Here is a 16,825-nt window from a genome sequence, read left to right as displayed (position 1 = left end):
TAAATTTTGATATGTTGTGCTATCATTTTCATTAGTTTCAAGGTAGTTATTGATTTCTGTTGAGATTTCCTCCTTGACCCACTGTTTTTCTAAGAGTGTGTTGTTTAGCTTTCATATCTTGGTGCCAAATCTGGGTCTCTGGCTCTTGCAGATTTCCAGCTTTATTCCACTGTGGTCAGAGAAGTTATTTTGCATGATTTCCATCTTTCTGAATTCATTGAGACTTTCTCTGTGGCCTAGCATATGGTCTATCTTGGAGAATGATCTATGTGCACTTGAGAATAATGTGTATCCTGCTGTATTTGGGTATAATGTTCTGTATATGTCTATTAGGTTCAGATCCTCTAATATATTGTTTAAAGTCTTTGTTTCTTTATTGATTCTCTTTTGAGATGTTCTGTCCAATGGTGATAGTGGTGTGTAAGTCCCCCACTATAATTGTAGAGGCATGTATTCCTTCACTTAGTTTCTCCAGTGTTTGCCTCACGTATTTGGAGGTGCCCTTGTTAGGGGTATAAATGTTTATGATTGTTCTTTCTTCTTGAAAGATTATCCCTTTCACTAATATGTAGTGTCCATCTTTGTCTCTCACAACAGTTTTGCATTTAAAGTCTATTTTGTTCTATATTAATATAGCTACACCTGCCCTTTTTTGGTTACTGTTTGCCTGTAAGATTGTTTTCTAACCATTCACTTTCAATCTTCTTGAATTCCTGGGTCTAAGATGTGTTTCTTGTAGACAGCATATAGATGGGTCATATTTCCTTACCCAGTCTTCCAATCTTTGTCTCTTAAGAGGTGAGTTTAATCCATTGACATGCAGTGTTATTACTTTCAAGGAATTACTTATATTGGCCATATTTTCTTTGGATTTGTATTTGTCCTATGTTGGTTGATTGTTTTTTCTCTTTTTGTTGTTTTAGTTATTTTACACTCTTCTCCAACTCTGTCTCTTTTTTTCATTTTTTTTTTTTTTCCTCCTGCAGAACTCCCTTTAGTATTTCTTGAAGGGCAGTTTTCTTGTTGGCATGCTCTCTTAGTTTCTGTTTATCTGTGAATATTTTGAACTCTCCATCATTTTTGAATGCTAGCTTTGCTGGGTAGAGTGTTCTTGTTTGGAAATTCTTTTCTTTTAGTACCTTGACTATGTCATACCACTGGCTTCTTGCATCCATGGTTTCAGATGAGAAATCAGCTCTTAATCTTATGGAGCCTCCCTTGTATGTGATGGTCTCTTTTCTCTTGATGCTTTTAGTATTTTATGTCTGTCTTGTGCATTGGATAACTTGACAAGTATATGTCTTGGGGTAGTCCTTTCTGGATTTATGCTGTTTGGGGTATGTTGTGCTTCCTGGACATGTACATGCATCTCCCCCAGTAGATTTGGGAAGTTTTCAGCCATTCTTTCTTCCAATACTCCTGTCCCCTTTCCCTTCTGTTCTCCTTCTGGGATGCCTGTGATCCATATGTTTGTGCATTTTGCATTGTCATTCAGGTCCCTACGTCCCTTTTGGATTTTTTCTATCTCTTTATCGATCAGTTCTACTATCTGTTTGATTTCAGATGTATTGTCTTCCACATCACTAATTCTTTCCTCTGCCTCTTCAAATCTGCTGTTATTTGTGAGTGTGTATTTTCCATTTATTGGATTTTGCTATTGATCCCCATCGTATCTGTTATCTTTTTGTGAATGATGACAGTTTTTTCTGTATGCTCTCCAAGTGTTTTCTTAATATGCTTAATCTTTTCCTTCACTTCATTGAATTGGTCCATGATACATGTTTAGAGAGCTTTAATTATTTGTTCGGTGTTCTACTTCTCTTCCTGGCTTTTAGTTTGTTCATTGGATTTGGCCATGTTTTCCTGATTATTGGTTTGGTTTGTAGTTTTTTGTTGCTGTCAGGTCATCATTTTATCTTGTTGGGTTTATTCAGTTGATTAGCTTCTTTGCTTTGGGGTTTAATTAGTAATTGTTTTTGTGTGCGTGTTAAGTCTTCTCTTGTCACTTTGTTCTTCTTTTTCTATTTCCTTGTTATTGGCTAAGTTCCCTTCCCACGGCTTCCAAGTTCAATGTTAGTAACCCACAGGTCTACCTTGAGCAAATACTAATTCTGCTGCAGTCTCTCCAGATCAATGTCCAGACACCTCCTGCCCTGTAGGTTCCCAAAACAGGGCAGAATTCCTCACCACACTGCCATACTGGTGTGATGATTTGAGATTATTTTTTGAATCCAATAAAAGAGAAAGATTTTGTTTGTGAAGTAATCTATTCCTCTGGGTGTGATACCCTTTGATTGTATTAAATTCAGTGAGGGGCCTCTGATTAGGTTACCTGATAAAATCAATCTAGGGCTTCTGATTGGGCCACGTCAGGAAGGCGTGACTCAAGTTGAGTCCCTGCCGCTGGTGGGCTGATTATAAATGGACACTCACTCAAGAAGATGCAGGAGGAGAGAGAGCTCTGTCAAGTTTGATCCTGGGCCCCCAGGGATTTGAGCCATTCACCTGATAGTTTGTAGCTGACCTTGGGAAGAGAGCCAAGACTGATTTAGGACGCCCTGAGAGACAAGCCCTGTGCCAGCCTGCAGCTGAGATGGGGAAAAGCTGGGCCCACGGAGCCTCAAGAGGAAGAGGCTGAAACCAGGCAGAGATCACCCACCAACTTGCTTCAACACAGCAGCTGACTTTGGTGAGAAAAGAATCTTGAGTTGGACTCCTTAGGGCCTTGTAACTGTAAACTTTTACCCCAAATAAATACCCTTTATAAAAGCCAACAGATTTCTGGTACTTTGCATCGGCACCTGCTGGCAGACTGATATAATCAGATAATCCTCTGTGAAAAATTGTCTATGTTTTCTTTCTTGATTTCTTTTAATAAAGGAATTTTCCTTTAAACCTAATTTTAAAAGTTCCTCTCACTTCTTTTTGTACTCAACTTTATACCTCACAGGTTGGCTTATGTGTCAGGGAGAATGTGTGTGGCATGAGCACTTTGACTCGGAGTTTTCTCTTCATAGATAGTTATAATGTTAGATGTAGAATCTCTTTGGCTTTTCCCTTTTGTGAATCTTGGTCAGTGGGTGTATTAATCTACCAAAAGGGTGCTGATGCAAGTACCAGAAATCTGTTGGCTGTTATAAAGGGTATTTATTTAGGGTAAAAGTTTACAGTTATAAGACCCTCAAGAGTCCAACTCAATGTTGCTCTCTCACCAAAGTTAGTTGCCGCGTGTTGAAGCAAGATGGTCGCTGATCTCTGTGAGGGCTCAGTCATCCCCTGTGGGCTCCCTCTCTCTCAGCTGCAGGCTGGCACAGGGCTTGTCTCCCAGACTTCCTGTATCAGTCTCGGCTCTCTTCCCAAGGTCATCTGTAAGCTCTCAGGCAAATGGCCCATCTCTCCCTGGAGCTTTAGCTGTTTGAGCCCTCTTTCTGTCACATGGCAGGATAAAAAAATGACGATATTCTCTCCTCTTTGTGTCGCCTTGTGTGTCTTGAGTGAGTGTTTGTTTATGTTAGCCCCCCAAGGGGATGGGGACTCAAGCTGAGTCACGCCTTACTGACATGTAAGGCCTTAATCTTAACAGGTGACTTAATCAAGGGCCCCTCAACTCAATCTGGTATAATTGGAAGGTATCACACCTAGAAGAATAGATTAGTTTACAAACATCATCTTTTTCTTTTTGGGATTCACAAAAGTCTCAAACTGTCACAGTGGGGGAAAGCAGTTTTGGGAAGAACAGTAGAAAGAAAACTGCTTTCCTTCAAACTCCTCAGAAAAAAACGTTGCTTTTGTTTTCTAAAAAAATGTTCTTTAAAAAATGAGTATAGGTGGCGGACTTGGCCCAGTGGTTAGGGCATCCGTCTACCACATGGGAGGTCCACAGTTCAAACCCTGGGCCTCCTTGACCCGTGTGGAGCTGGCCCATGCAGTGCTGATGTGCGCAAGGAGTGCCGTGCCACGCAGGGGTGTCCCCCGCGTAGAGGAGCCCCACGCACAAGGAGTGTGTCCCGTAAGGAGAGCCGCCGAGTGTGAAAGAAAGTGTAGCCTGCCTAAGAATGGCCCTGCACACACGGAGAAATGACACAATAAGATGACGCAGCGAAAAGAAATACAGATTCCCATGCCACTGACAACAACAGAAGCAGACAAAGAAGACGTAGCAAACAGACACAGAGAACAGACAACCGGGGTGGGAGGGAAGGGGAGAGAAATAAATAAAAAAATAAAAATAAATCAAAAACAAAAAATGAGTATATTCATACATTTTTATTTTCTACCTGCATATTCTTTGTATGCTTGCTTTCACCAGCAGTGTTCCTTTTTTTAAATCATAAACTCCTAAAAGTGAGGAATTGTGCTATGTAATGACAGGACTAACGAACAGGAGACAAATGAAGGTTCGTTTCTAAATATAAATGATAATTTAATGCATGAGCTATCCATCCAGATCTTCTTTTGTGTCCTTGGCAGGAAATAGAAGGTAAATATGTTAGCAGTCCTTCCTCTTTTCTTTCTCTCAATTCATGTTATCGCCCGCAGGACTAGAATGAGGCACCTAATTAAAAGGGGCACAAAAAAACTCAATCATCAAGATAAATAAAATTTTAATGTAATATTTTTAAAAAATCAAAATGATTGCAAAAATGTTGGATGAACAGAACATTTAAATACAGGATGAGTATTACCGATTTCCTTTTACCTCAGGCTCCAAAGTGGCATAGCATTGGACCATCTCATCTCTTGTACCAGTTTTTAAAGTCAGCTTCATATTAGTTTTTCTTTCCTTGTTAGTCTTGTGGGTGATTTTGTGGGTGATTTGTAAATGTATTTAAAGGGTATAAAATGTATGCCTTTATGCATATTTTTTTGGAGATATAAAAAAATAGTCAGATGCTTTCACCTCTTAAGCTTTCTTGTGGTCTTATAATAAATTTCCTGATAATAGCTGAAAAGCTATTTACCACAAGCAGGAATTTCTGATAATGTAGTATGCCATTACACTCTTATAAATTGGAGAAGCAGTTATGCTTTGAGGAACATTTTGGATAATTTTTGATGAGTAAAATGAATATTTGATTTTATTTTGCTTGTATGGTTGGAATTCAGTCTTGACTGAATATCAACAAAAAAGTGTATATTGTTTCTGAGAAAATGAAAGTATTCAGTATATGGCAGTAACTTCCTTGGGAAGGATGTTGAATGTATATAGGGTGTAAGGGTTTTCAAGGAAATTTTGACTGTTAGTCTATTTTGAAGTATTTTATTAATATCTTTGTATTGGTTGTTGTTCCTTGGTGAACATTCATGAAGGAGTGAATTTAATATGGGAAGGTCATTGGAGACAGTATACCAAGTCTTTTAGAAGAGTAAGAAACAATGAGCTCCTGTAGCCACACTGTACAGGCTTGTATTGTTTTTGATAAGGTATTTATTGAGCCCTGCTGTGTAACAAAACAGTGACAGAAAAAGGACTGGAGAAGGAGCAGGCTTGTGGATTTAGGTGGTAACTACAGTTTGGACATGTTGATTTCAAGGTGATGGTGAAACATCTGCTGGGCGGGCTGGCCTGGAACACAGCTGAAGGTGTTCCCTGCCTGGGAAGTGAGGCCTGAAGTCGTGGGTGGGAGTGGATTTCATGGGAGGCTGATGGCAGAGCTTGAACCTGACAAGAGAACTGAGATAAGACTTAGAGAAGTAGAAAGAGCTGGAGAGGACACTTGGCCAATGGATGCTGTACTCAAAACTCACCTAGGAGAAACTCAGACCCCAGACCAAACAACCAACCAATCCCTCCCCTGCCCTACTGACCACCTGTGCTATTTCCAGTCCACCTTCTTTAAAGGGAGGTTTGAAGACTCTCTTCATTCCCTTGCTTGTGTTCGTTTCTCAGCTTATTGCAGTTTAGCGTCTCTCTGGGCCACTTCACCCAAATTGCTTTCCCTGTGACATTGGTGCTGGCAAATCTGAAGGATACTTTTACTGACTTCTGTGCTACCTTCAGGTCGATTGAGCACTCACCCATCTTCAGAGTGCTGTGTGCTTTGGAGTAAACCTCAGTTTCCTCATGTATAAAATGGGGATAGTTATACACATCACACAAGGTTATATATAGATTAAATTAGACAGTTTATTAAAGTGATTATTAGAGTGGAGCACTGCAAGAGTATGAATAAAAGGTAGCCACATTACTATTATTATAACTATTAACATTCCACCTTACATTCCTAATGATTCATGAGAGTTCCAATTCCATGTTCTCACCAACACTTGTTACTTTTTTTCAAATAGTAGCCATTCTACTGGGAGTGAAATGGTATCTCATTGTGGTTTTGATTTGCATTTCCCTGATGACCAATGATGTTGAGTATCTTTTCATGTGCTTTTTGGCCATTTGTATCATTTCTTTGGAGAGATATCTGTTCAAGTCCTTTGCCCATTTTTGAAAAAAATGTTTTTTATGCCCATTTTAAAATTGGGTTGTTTGTCCTTTTGTTGACTTGTAGGATTTCTGTATATGTTCTAGATGTTAATCCCTTATGAGATATATGATTTGCAGATAGTTTCTCCCGTTCTGTGGGTTGTCTTTTCACTCTTTTGATAGTGTCCTTTATTCACAAAAGTTTTTAATTTTTATGAAAACCAATTTATTTTTTTCTCATTTGTTGCTTGTGCTTTTAGTGCCATATCTAAGAATCCATTCCCAAATGCAAGATCATAAAGAGTTGGCCTATGTTTTCTTCTATGAGTTTATGGTTTCAGCTTTTGTTTTTAGGCCCTTGATCCATTTTAGTTAATTTTTGTATATGGTGTGAGATAGGGATCCATCATCAGTTTTGTTTCTTTCTTGTATGTGGAAATCCATTTTTCCCAACATTGTTTGAAGAAGAGACTATTCTTTCCCATTGAATGGATTGGCACCCCATCAAAAATCAAATGATTTGGATTTGTGTGGGTTTATTTCTGGACTCTCAATTCTATTCCATTGTTCTCTCCATCTATCCTTATGCCAGTACCATGTTGTTCTGATTACTGTAGCTTGTTTGAGACCCCTTTCAATTCCATATGAATTTGAGGATTGACTTTTCCATTTCTTCAAAACAAAACAAAAAAAAGCTGCTGAAATTTTGATAGGGATTGAGTTGAATTTGTAGATTGCTTTGGGTAGTATTAACATCTTAATAATAATATTAAGTTTTCTGACTATGAACACAGAATGTATTTCCATTTATTTAACTTTTCTTTAACTTCTTTCAACAATATTTTGTAGTTTTAAGTGTACAAGTCTTTCACCTCCTTGGCTAAATTAATTCCTAGATGTTTTATTCTTTAAGATGTCATTATAAATGGAATTTTTTCCTTGATTTTCTTTTTAGATTGCTCGTTGCTGGTGTATAGAAACTTAACTGATTTTCATGTGTTGCTCTTATACCCTGAAACTTTGCTGAATTCATTGGTTAGCTCTAGTAGTTTTCTTCTGGATTCTTTGGGATTTTCAACATATAGGATCATGCAATTTGAGAACAGAGATACTTTTTCCTTTCTGATTTGGATACCTTTTATTTCTTTTCCTTACCCAATTGCTTTGGCCAGAATTTGCAGTGCAATGTTGAGTAGCAGTGGTGAAATTGGGCACCCGTATCTTGATCTTGTTTCTGATCTTAGGGGAAAGCTGCTGATCTTTCGCTTTGAGTACGATGTTAGCTGTGGGTTGGGGAATAGCTTTTTGACAAGCTTCTGTATTTTTCTGTGAAAGTCAGTCAATTCAGATAATTTTAGTAGGGTGAGTTTTGGTAAATTATATTTTCCTAGAAACTTTTTCATTTCACCCCAATTTTCAAATTTATTTGTATCAAGTTGAATAAAGTAATCTTTTATGGATTGAATTTTGCTTTGTGGACTCATCTGAAAAATTTTAAATTGGTGAATTAAGCTCATTTACATTATTTAGATGATAGAAATGTTTGACCTAAGTTCTGACATATTTTATGTTATCTGTTTTTGTGGTTTTCTTTAAATCTTTTTCATTATATAGCCTATTATTTATTTTGGTCTGAGTTCTGTCTACTGTTTTCTGTTTTTATAGTTTTTTAAAGTCTTGGGTTATGTGGTATATTTTTGATTTATGTATTGTTTTTGATATTTATGATGGTTTGTCTTTTTTTTCTAGAAGCAATCTTTTTTATTATATGCCCTCTGTTTTGTCAGACATAGCCTGGCCCTCTTCCTCTCTCTTACTTGATTTTATTTAATAATGTATCTCATTAGTCTTACCTTCATACCGTTAGATATGCTTATGCATCTGTTACTTTTTTCATCACACTGGAACCATATCTTTTGATTCTCAGCCATTAGGGATGAGGCAGTCAGTGGCATTACCCTACCTCACACTTCCTTTCTGTCTCCTTCCCCCACCTCCACCAATTTTCGCTGGCTTGTCATTTTTATATTTTCAGACATTATGAAACTTACATTCTATTTTATCTCTTTAATCCTCATATTTGTTTTAACCTTAATTTTATAGTTAAATGAATTTGATCACCAATTCTTTTTACCTTTGTTTCTCCAGTTGTCTTTTTTTTTTAAAGATTTATTTCTCTCCCCTTACCTCCCACCCCCCGTTGTCTATCTGGTCTCTGTCCATTAGCTGTGTGTTCTTCTGTGTCTTCTTGTATTCTCGGTGGCACCAGGAATCTGTGTCTCTTTTTGTTGTGTCATCTTGCCGCGTCAGCTCTCTGTGTGTGTGGCACCACTCTGGGTGGGCTGTGCTTTTTTGCACAGGGTGGCTCAATGCAGGATGCACTCTTTGTGCATGGGACTCCCCTACGTGGCCGGCACTGCTTGTGCGCGGCAGCACTGCATGTGGGCCAGCTCACCACACAGGCCAGGAGGCCCTGGGTTTGAACCCTGGACCTCACATATGGAAGACAGACGCTTTATCAGCTGAGCCACATCCGCTTCCCTCTCCAGTTGTCTTTTGGCTACATGGGGACAATAGTCACTGAGTTCCTATGTGTTCAAAACTTTAAGTCTTTATACTTAAAAAGTGTGCTGCTGGTTATAAAATCCTTGGTTATACTTTATTCATTAAGTATTTTAAGTATCTTGAAGAAGTATGCCACTGTTTCAGGCATTGGATATTGCTGTGAAGAAATATGAGGCCAGCTTAATGCATTTCCTTCTAAGTGACTTGATATATATATCCAAGGAGTCTTTCCTTGTTTTTAAAGTCCAGATTTAGTAAGTTCAACTTCTTTGTCACTTGGGTTGCCCTTTTAATGTATACAGTTAAGTCTCCTTGTAGTCAGGAAAAATATCTTGAATATTTTTAAAAATTAGTTTCATCCCATTGCTTTTTTTTTTAGGGACTTCAATTACACATATATTGAATCATATTTACCAATTCTTCCTGCAGGTCAGTTTCATTTTCTTGCTTTTCTTATCCATGACCTCTATGCCCCTTTCTTGCTTTTATTGCAATGTCTATTCTGTCCTTTGCTCATTTCAAATTCATTCAGTTCTCTGACTGTTTTTTCCCCTCATTTCTTTTCAGACTTCTGCCAGGTCATCATTTCTTCCTTGAGTTCTTTTATTTGTGTTTGTTTGTTTTTTCCCCCAAATAGAGGTATTTGCCCCTTTATGTTTTAAAATTCATGGCCAAATATCTAGTCACATCTTTCCCCTGCCAGTTTACAACATTTTTCCAGGGAGTGTTTTTTGTCTAGTGTTAAGTTTTACTGTTTTCTTCCACATTTTTCATACAATATCTCTTTATAGCTTTGCCAATTCCTTTTCCATTAGTCTTCATTGAATGAGTTGGGTTTTCCAAGACCAGCTTGTTTCAAGAGGTGGCGTAGGGGGGATTCCAGGTTGGTGCTCCAGCCTTCACAACCCAGAGCCTCCCTCCAGCTCCGCTGCCTCAGAGATAGAGCTGTTTCCTATGAATATGGCCCGTCTATGAGATTCTCTGAATGGGCTCATCTCTTCTGATTCTTTGAACCGACATAGGCCCTAGAGGGCTTCTGCCATGGCCCTGCTCATCCCAGTTCTTGTACCCACGTTGCAAGCATGGAACACTGCTGTTTCTTCAGGATGTGCTCTTCACCTTCAAGTGTGTTCTTGCTGGGAGCGCTGGAGAGGGTTCACTGAGTCCTTCTGTTTCTCTGTTCTTCTCTTTGCTACCCCCCTAGGCAGTTTCTGTCCAGTCAGCTGCCTTTGGCAGTCCTTACAGGTATTTTGAAGTCTGAGGATTCTGTTTCCAGGTTCCCTAGAAAATGGAGTTTGAAAATTCTATGTAACCTTTTTTCATTCTTTTTGCTTTTGTTTGATATCAAGTTGGAGAAGGAAAAATTCTGCTGTGTTGCTCCCACCTTTTTTTCCCTTCCCTTCCTTTGTCCCTTTCTCTGTCCGACTTCCCTCTTGCCATCCCTCCTTCTGTGTCCCAGAAAGGGACGATAGGTAAAGCTTTCTATCCTCATCTGCTTTCTTCCTGCAACTTCTCTGACTGTGATCGTGTTTCATTCTACCCACCATGCTTCCTTTCTCTTCTCCCTTCTTGATTTTTCCCTTTTTAGAAGGGCACGCACTAATATAATATGTTTTCTCTTTGTTTAAGGAGACCTCTAGTTATTAGAGTCTCTACTGAGGTGAGAGAGGAGTGCGTATAAGAGAATTCTTTCTTTATCCTGCCTAGTTTCACAAGTTTACAGTGGAACTAAATTACATAGAGAGATCTAAAAACAGTAACTGCTGCTGCGGAATCTGACAGAGGATTGCTGTGCCGTTCTTGAATTCAGTGTTGGTGATTTGTTTGTGAATGTTTCTGAGAGTGTAAAGGTTACTATCACAGGTATGTTTACTCTGTGAAGATAAGGTTCTGGTGAAAATAGAATTGGACTCTCTTTGCTTTTCTGTGAAGAACACAGTTTATTGGTGATTGTTTCCTCAGAATGGAAAAAAAAAAGGATTAATGGCTAACATTTAAGTTCACTGTAAGGTCAGACATAGCTGGTTGAACATAAAGGTCCCGCTCACAGATTCTGGTGGCTTGTGTGTTTTTTGTTTCTGATTGGGTAGATTTGTGGGAGACTGGGTGGAGTGGAGAGAGAAGATGGTGTTTCGAAATGATGCTTTCCATTAACTTTTTGTCCTCTGAAGAGTAAAATGGTGAGTCTATGGGATATTTTTCTTTTCCTTTTTGGGGGTAGGGGGAGGGAAAGGACACACACTTTTTAAAGAATTCACAAAGTAGTTTAAATTGTTTTATGTTAATTTTTGATACCAGTGACATGGAATTTGAGAAAATTGCAGCATATTCTGGTAGGAAAGAGGGAAGCATTCGATAATTTTATTTCTCATATTTCAGGGACTACTTTCCATTGCAATTTGAGAAAGACTTTCACTGATTAAAATAATGCATTTTCTAAAATTAATGCAGTGTATGGTGAAAATAGCATTTCTTTAAATTTGTTTTCCTTTCATTTATCTGTTTCTTAAGCCTTGTGACCTCTTTACACATAAAGATAAAAAGTCAGCATAAAAACATAAACTATAAATAGCTAGGATAGTACTGTACCACAATGCATTGCTGATATTCATTTTTTTTCACCCAGTTAATACATCAATTATTTAACTAGAAGAATTAAAAATATTTCAAGTTTAATTTTCTTAGGTACTTCAGGAAATGCAATAAGAATTTGTCAATTTTTTTTAAAGATTTTATTTTTATGCATCTCTCCCCCTTTACTCCCGCCCTTCCCCCCGTTGCCTGTTCTCTGTGTCCACCTGCTGTGCGCTCTTCTGCGTCTCCCTGCACTCTCATTAAGCGGCTGCAGGAACTGATCCCAGGAACTTCCGGAGTGGGAGAGAGGTGATTACTCTCCTACACCACCTCATCTTCCTGTTCTGCTATGTCTTCTTATCTTTTCTCCTCTGTGTCTCTTGCTGCGCCAGCTCTCCACGTCAGCCAGCGCTCCTGTGCGGGGCCGCATTCCCGCTTGTGCTGGCACTCTGCGTGGGCCAACTCGCCACATGGACCAGCTTGCCCTCACCAGGAGGCCCTGGGCATCGAACCCTGGGCTCCAATTGGAGCCCAATTGGTTGAGTGACATCTGTCTCCCTGTCAAATTTTTATAGTAAGATTTCTCAGTTGACATTCTCGTTGTGTTGGTCTAACTGCAACATGATTCCTTTTTATTCACAGAAAGAGAATTAGCTCTTAGAAAGGATATAGATCTTAATGTTTTTAGGGCAAACTCCCATGGAATAGAAATAAATGGGGAATGTTCTTTCCCTGCTCTTGGGAGCATGCCCTTTAATTTTTATTTAAGCTGATGTGATTTAGGAATTACATCATTTAATCATGTGATGGAAGGATGTGGACAACTAGAGGCAGTCTAAATTTACAGCTCTGTGTAATTTACAGTGTAAGGAGAGCTGTGTCTGCAATGACTTAGGACAGTCCTTGAGGGGTGGGAATTTTACTCATCTACCCTCTGAGCCTTTTCTTCTGGTTGTGTGATCCAGAGATTATTCAGTATCTATTTCATTTTGTTTTGTTTTGCTTTTTTTTTTTTTTAAAGGAGGTATTGGGGATTTAATCCAGGACCTTGTACATGTAAAGCAGGTGCTCAACCACTGAGCCACACCCACTTCCTCAGCTGGTATTTTGAACCCAGAATCCATGAACAAAACTAAAGCAAACTTTCTTTTAATGGACGATCCAAAATCATTTTGCAAAAGATTTGCAAAGGAATTTTCCTAAATATGCAGTCAGGACAGCATTGGAAGGGACACATGGTGTTAGATAACTGTGCTTCAGAATTTTGTTGACTTGCTTGTGTCCTGAGTCTCTCTCCATGTCCCCAACCTCAATCTCCAAGGAGGTTCTACCTTGGAACCTGCTGTCAACATGCAGAGATTTCTAGTTTGATTTCTTTGAACCCTTGAAAGGATGATGAATGGGAAGAGAAGGCTGTTTCAACCACATTTACCTCCCTGTTGGACATATTGATAATAAACATGACTGATGAGCAGATGAAAGCTGTCAGACCCATCGCACAGTGGTGCAGGGTATTCGATGCAGTCGACTGAGGATGTGAGCACTCCTCCAGTTGGGCTATGTCATTGAGTAATTTTTTGCTTCATTTAATCAGACCATACCTACCCTTTTAATCTAAAATCAAACTAATGCTTTGAAACCCCTGATGGTGTTTAAAACTTAGGATGACTTTGAGTAATTGAGGAATGTGAGAATTTTGTGTAATACTAATTTTCTCTTTCCATCTGGGTAATCTGGGTAATTCTGGATATGCTGTTGAACAGAAGCCCTGGTAATCAACTTTCAAAATAAGATTTGGACCTCTGCTATGGATTCTTGCTAAGGGGGCTCACTGGTGATATGCCAGTGCTGGCACTTGTGTTTTGAGGGGGTCGCCGTCCATCCACATAAAGTCAATGAAAAATTTTGGGACATGCTGATAGCATTTCCTGTTTCTAGAAGGGCAAAATGTGGACCTAATGGACTTAGACCTGTCCACTGTATCACTAATTCACTTCTCTTGTATAAGAATCACTCTGGTACCCGAAAAAGTGACTTTTTATAGCCCAGAGTCTAGAAGCAGACCCTGAGACATCCATATGGTTGCAGGTGATAACAGAGGAGGCCGTTCTCAAGAGCAGGAGTGCAAGGAAGGTAGGAAGGGGTGGTGGGGAAGCAGCTGAACAAAGACATGGCCCCAGCCAGAGGTTTGCCTCAGCACGGACACCTCAATGACCCCATGGGAAATCGGATGACCCCACAGGCTCCTAGATGACCTCACAAGAAATCGGATGACCCCATGGGAAATCAGAGGACCTCATGAGCTCCTGGTTGACCCCATGGGAAATTGGACAATCCCACGAGAAACTGGATGACCCCATGGGAGGTTGAATGGCCCCACGGGTACCTTGATGACCCCGTGGGAAATTGAATGACCCCACAGACACCTGGATAACCCCACAGGAAGTTGGATGACCTTACAGGCACCTGAACAACCCCACAGGAAATCAGACAACCCCATGGGAAATCGGATGACCCCACAGGAATTGGAAGATCCCACGGGAAATTGGACGACCCCACAGATAACCCCACGGTACCTCAACGACACCACGGGAAATTGAATGACCCCATGGGAAATTGGATGACTCCACAGGAAATCGGAAGACCCCACGGGAAATTGGATGAGCCCATGGATAACCCAATGGGCACCTGGATGACCCCATGGGCTCCTGAATGACCCCAATGGGAACCTGGACAACCCCACGGGAAATTGGATGACCCCACGGATAACCCATGGGCACCTTGACGACCCCACAGAAAATTGGATGATCCCACAGACTCCTGGATGATCCCATGTGAAACTGGATGACCCCACAGTCTCCCGAACGACCCCATGGGAAATCAGGTGACTCCATGGGAGATTGGACGACCGACCCCATGGGCACCTGGATGACCCCATGGGAAATCAGATGACCCTATGGCCCTCAGCATGATGCCATGGGCACCCGCATGACCCCATGGCACCCATGTGACCCAAGGGACACTCAAAGCTTTGGCTGCCCCATGGAGTGGGTCAGCCTTTTGTACTTGGTGCCAGTCACTTTTTGGCTACCAGCTGCCTGGGAGTTGGGGGGCAGGGGTGCCAGTGGGTCATGGGCATCACCTCTGCAGGGAGGCAGCCCCTTTCAGTCAAGCACAGGGGAAGGGGCAGCCATGAGCCTTTAGCATCCAGAGTCCATGCAGGTGGGGGATGGGGCCACCACCACTAGACCAAATTTGAAAAGTACCCAGGTAACATAAATGTGTTGTTTTAAGCTGGTTTAGCTTATTTGATTTAAGAAATACTTTCATTGCTCATTTCCCCCATCCCATGGCTCCCCTGTCTGTTCATTGTTTTTTTGCTTTTGTCTGCTCATTTTTTCTCATCTGCTTGTTGTTTTTGCTCAATGTCTGCTTGTTGTTTGTCTTCTTTAGGAGCTACTGGGAACTGAACCCGGGACCTCCCATGTAGGAGGCAGATGCTCAACTGCTTGGGCCACATCTCCTCCCCCATTGTCCACTTTAATATCTATTTCATCATAAGTCAAATGAGGAGATGCAAGAATGTAGAAAGAAGACAAAATAGGGTTTTTATTAACAATTTAAAAAAATGTTCCCTTCCAATGAAAAATTTTACCTTTTTACAGTAAAATAAATCATATATATGGAAACCATGCAAAATATATATAATATATATTAGAGAATTGTTCTAAGGTGAACCCCCTGTAGCCACCTAAGTCTAGCCACCCAACCCCAAGAAGCTGTTACAGGGACCCCTTTCCAGTCACAGCCACTTGCCCCTCCCAAGGAATCACTGTCTTGATTTTTATAATGGCTTCCTGACATTTTACAATTTTATTATCCACATTTAATCTATAGTTTATTCTTGCCCAATTTATAAATCTTGATAGGTCTTTTAAATTTCTCTTAACATGCAGGTTTCCCTCCATCCCTCCTTTCCCTTGAAGTTTATTGTTGAAGACCCTGACTGATTGATCTGCACACTCATGGTGTAACTCAACATGCTATTCTGAAACCTCGGTGCTTCCTGTGCATTGGTAGCTGGGACCAGAGAGTCAGAATTTCATCTCTTTGGCAAGTCTATAGGAGGTGTTTTGTGTTTTCACTGGGATGTGTAGAAGGTCTGCCTGTCTACTTTTTTTTTTCTGTTTAGGAGATTGTAAACTGACCACAGTATAATTCTACTATTTTGATTTTACTCATTAGTAACTATATTTTTGTAAGGAGCTGCTGCTTCTCCTTTATCACTAAGTTGTTTTGTGGTACAGTTTGTAAAAAGGCTTGATATTCCTTTCTTTTACCAAGTTTCTTTGTCCTCCTCAAAAGGTGACTGATTATTTTTTAAAAATATAATTATTTAAAAATATATATAATTATGAACTCAGGGATTTAGACCTATGTGAGATTTCAATTATTACTGAAGTTCAAATTGTCCACCTGACCAATGAGAAACTCTCCCTGAGTCCTTTTGATGTGACCCCAGCAGTCTGTGAAACTTCCTTGTTATCTGGTTGACAAGATGCTCCAATTTTCTGCCCCAGATCTGTAATAAAGCCCTGGTTTTCTAAAAATGTTTTTTTAATTTCCAGACCAAGTCTGAGCACTAGGGATGCCCAGTGATATGAGGTCATTGTTTCTAGGCCTTTTCAGTGGACAGAGCCAGGGAAGTTCTACCTCTACCTCCACCTCTAGCCATTCTCTATCATCTATATTTTATCTATATTCATATATTCTCCATCTCTACTTCTGTATCTAAATATTCCTGATGTATATATCCATTTCTGTCTTTATCTCTAGCATATCTCTATTTATTTCTATTTCTGTCTCTGAGGCAATTGATTTTGCAAGTGCATGTTAACATATTGAATTCAAATTCAGGATTACTAGGTTTTTACTGAACCTTTTCTGTAGTACATCTTTCTCCTGCCTTCCACTCTGAGAATCCTGGTTATCAAGGGCACAGGGATGATGGAATCAGAATATCTCATGATGATTTATTTGATTTATCCCATTTTCCATGTACAACAGAGTTAGAATAAAAACTACCATTTATGATAGTTGAAAACAGTTATTACAGAGAAAGGGAGATTTTAACCCCTGTCCTCTTCAGAGTTTTTCAGTGTAGAAGGATATCTTATCATATCTGCTGATAGCTTATACATGTCTGTTATAAATATAATTCAGAAAACTATTGAGAGGCGAGAAGTATTAGTTAACATAAATATGGTG

At 39.8% G+C, this 16,825-nt stretch overlaps 1 protein-coding gene across 3 annotated transcripts in view; it reads left to right on the top strand.

The window, feature by feature from the left end:
* The window catches only part of LDLRAD4 (low density lipoprotein receptor class A domain containing 4), a 460,618-nt gene that overhangs the window by 119,785 nt on the left and 324,008 nt on the right, over nucleotides 1-16,825 (top strand). The gene's annotated exons all lie outside the window — the stretch shown is intronic.

The sequence above is a fragment of the Dasypus novemcinctus genome, chromosome 16 (assembly GCF_030445035.2).
Source record: "Dasypus novemcinctus isolate mDasNov1 chromosome 16, mDasNov1.1.hap2, whole genome shotgun sequence".
Classification (NCBI taxonomy): Eukaryota; Metazoa; Chordata; class Mammalia; order Cingulata; family Dasypodidae; genus Dasypus; species Dasypus novemcinctus.
Note: the sequence above shows the minus strand (reverse complement) of the source record. Positions and strands in the feature narration are given on the sequence as shown.